The following is a 3,660-nucleotide window of genomic DNA, read 5'->3' on the forward strand; positions in this document are numbered from 1 at the left end:
AATGGGAGGAGACATGTTGGCTGGGTGGAGTTGGGGGGATGGAATGGGAGGAGACATGTTGGCTGGGTGGAGTTGGGGGATGGAATGGGAGGAGACATATTGGCTGGGTGAGTTGGGGGGATGGAATGGGAGGAGACATGTTGGCTGGGTGGAGTTGGGGGGATGGAATGGGAGGAGACATGTTGGCTGGGTGGGGTTGGGGGGATGGAATGGGAGGAGACATGTTGGCTGGGTGGGGTTGGGTGGATGGGAGGAGACATGTTGGCTGGGTGGAGTTGGGGGGATGGGATTTGACATTTTAGTCATTTAGCAGACGCTCTTATCCAGAGCGACTTACAGTAGTGAATGCATACATTTCATACAATTTCATACATTTCATACATTTTTTTTTCTGTGCTGGCCCCCCGTGGGAATCGAACCCACAACCCTGGTGTTGTAAACACAATGCTCTACCAACTGAGCTACAGGGAAGGCTGGGAGGAGACATGTTGGCTGGGTGGAGTTGGGGGGATGGGATGGGAGGAGACATGTTGGCTGGGTGGGGTTGGGGGGGATGGAATGGGAGGAGACATGTTGGCTGGGTGGGGTTGGGGGGATGGGAGGAGACATGTTGGCTGGGTGGGGTTGGGGGATGGGATGGGAGGAGACATGTTGGCTGGGTGGAGTTGGGGGGATGGGATGGGAGTAGACATGTTGGCTGGGTGGGGTTGGGGGGATGGGATGGGAGGAGACATGTTGGCTGGGTGGGGTTGGGGGGATGGGAGGTTGGGGAGGAGACATGTTGGCTGGGTGGGGTTGGGAGGTTGGGGAGGAGACATGTTGGCTGGGTGGGGTTGGGGGGGATGGGAGGAGACATGTTGGCTGGGTGGGGTTGGGAGGATGGGAGGAGACATGTTGGCTGGGTGGGGTTGGGGTTGGGGGGATGGGAGGAGACATGTTGGCTGGGTGGGGTTGGGGTTGGGGGGATGGGAGGAGACATGTTGGCTGGGTGGGGTTGGGGGGATGGGAGGAGACATGTTGGCTGGGTGGGGTTGGGGGGATGGGATGGGAGGAGACATGTTGGCTGGGTGGAGTTGGGGGGATGGGATGGGAGGAGACATGTTGGCTGGGTGGGGTTGGGGGGATGGGATGGGAGGAGACATGTTGGCTGGGTGGGGTTGGGGGGATGGGATGGGAGGAGACATGTTGGCTGGGTGGGGTTGGGGGGATGGGAGGTTGGGGAGGAGACATGTTGGCTGGGTGGGGTTGGGGGGATGGGATGGGAGGAGACATGTTGGCTGGGTGGGGTTGGGGGGGATGGGATGGGAGGAGACATGTTGGCTGGGTGGGGTTGGGGGATGGGAGGTTGGGGAGGAGACATGTTGGCTGGGTGGGGTTGGGGGGATGGGAGGTTGGGGAGGAGACATGTTGGCTGGGTGGGGTTGGGGGGATGGGAGGAGACATGTTGGCTGGGTGGGGTTGGGGGGATGGGAGGAGACATGTTGGCTGGGTGGGGTTGGGGGGATGGGAGGAGACATGTTGGCTGGGTGGGGTTGGGGGGATGGGAGGAGACATGTTGGCTGGGTGGGGTTGGGGGGATGGTAGGAGACATGTTGGCTGGGTGGGGTTGGGGGGATGGGAGGAGACATGTTGGCTGGGTGGGGTTGGGGGGGATGGGAGGAGACATGTTGGCTGGGTGGGGTTGGGGGGATGGGAGGAGACATGTTGGCTGGGTGGGGTTGGGGGGATGGGAGGAGACATGTTGGCTGGGTGGGGTTGGGGGGATGGGAGGAGACATGTTGGCTGGGTGGGGTTGGGGGGATGGGAGGAGACATGTTGGCTGGGTGGGGTTGGGGGGGATGGGAGGAGACATGTTGGCTGGGTGGGGTTGGGGGGGATGGGAGGAGACATGTTGGCTGGGTGGGGTTGGGGGGGATGGGAGGAGACATGTTGGCTGGGTGGGGTTGGGGGGATGGGAGGAGACATGTTGGCTGGGTGGGGTTGGGGGGGATGGGAGGAGACATGTTGGCTGGGTGGGGTTGGGGGGGATGGGAGGAGACATGTTGGCTGGGTGGGGTTGGGGGGATGGGAGGAGACATGTTGGCTGGGTGGGGTTGGGAGGATGGGAGGAGACATGTTGGCTGGGTGGGGTTGGGGGGGATGGGAGGAGACATGTTGGCTGGGTGGGGTTGGGGAGGATGGGAGGAGACATGTTGGCTGGGTGGGGTTGGGGTGGGATGGGAGGAGACCTGTTGGCTGGGTGGGGTTGGGGGGATGGGAGGAGACATGTTGGCTGGGTGGGGTTGGGGGATGGGAGGAGACATGTTGGCTGGGTGGGGTTGGGGGGATGGGAGGAGACATGTTGGCTGGGTGGGGTTGGGGGGATGGGAGGAGACATGTTGGCTGGGTGGGGTTGGGAGGATGGGAGGAGACATGTTGGCTGGGTGGGGATGGGAGGATGGGAGGAGACATGTTGGCTGGGTGGGGTTGGGGGGGATGGGAGGAGACATGTTGGCTGGGTGGGGTTGGGGGGATGGGAGGAGACATGTTGGCTGGGTGGGGTTGGGGGGGATGGGAGGAGACATGTTGGCTGGGTGGGGTTGGGGGGGATGGGAGGAGACATGTTGGCTGGGTGGGGTTGGGGGGATGGGAGGAGACATGTTGGCTGGGTGGGGTTGGGAGGATGGGAGGAGACATGTTGGCTGGGTGGGGATGGGGGGATGGGAGGAGACATGTTGGCTGGGTGGGGTTGGGGGGATGGGAGGAGACATGTTGGCTGGGTGGGGTTGGGGGGATGGGAGGAGACATGTTGGCTGGGTGGGGTTGGGGGGATGGGAGGAGACATGTTGGCTGGGTGGGGTTGGGGGGGATGGGAGGAGACATGTTGGCTGGGTGGGGTTGGGGGATGGGAGGAGACATGTTGGCTGGGTGGGGTTGGGGGGATGGGAGGAGACATGTTGGCTGGGTGGGGTTGGGGGGGATGGGAGGAGACATGTTGGCTGGGTGGGGTTGGGGGGATGGGAGGAGACATGTTGGCTGGGTGGGGTTGGGGGGATGGGAGGAGACATGTTGGCTGGGTGGGGTTGGGGGAGGATGGGAGGAGACATGTTGGCTGGGTGGGGATGGGAGGATGGGAGGAGACATGTTGGCTGGGTGGGGTTGGGGGGATGGAATGGGAGGAGACATGTTGGCTGGGTGGGGTTGGGGGGGTGATGGGAGGAGACATGTTGGCTGGGTGGGGTTGGGGGGTGGAATGGGAGGAGACATGTTGGCTGGGTGGGGTTGGGGGGATGGGAGGAGACATGTTGGCTGGGTGGGGTTGGGGGGATGGGAGGAGACATGTTGGCTGGGTGGGGATGGGAGGATGGGAGGAGACATGTTGGCTGGGTGGGGTTGGGGGGATGGAATGGGAGGAGACATGTTGGCTGGGTGGGGTTGGGGGGATGGGAGGAGACATGTTGGCTGGGTGGGGTTGGGGGGATGGGAGGAGACATGTTGGCTGGGTGGGGTTGGGGGAATGGGAGGAGACATGTTGGCTGGGTGGGGTTGGGGGGATGGGAGGAGACATGTTGGCTGGGTGGGGTTGGGGGGATGGGAGGAGACATGTTGGCTGGGTGGGGTTGGGGGGATGGGAGGAGACATGTTGGCTGGGTGGGGTTGGGGGGATGGGAGGAGACATGT

General features: G+C 62.8%; 1 non-coding gene across 1 annotated transcript; it reads right to left on the minus strand.

Annotated features, from left to right (window-relative positions):
- Positions 1-398: 398 nt before the first annotated feature.
- Positions 399-474, minus strand: trnav-uac (transfer RNA valine (anticodon UAC)). The gene has a single exon. It is a non-coding gene; the product is annotated as a tRNA-Val (tRNA).
- Between the last annotated feature and the right edge of the window lie 3,186 nt (positions 475-3,660).

Source organism: Salmo salar, chromosome ssa29, assembly GCF_905237065.1.
Source record: "Salmo salar chromosome ssa29, Ssal_v3.1, whole genome shotgun sequence".
Lineage (NCBI taxonomy): Eukaryota > Metazoa > Chordata > Actinopteri > Salmoniformes > Salmonidae > Salmo > Salmo salar.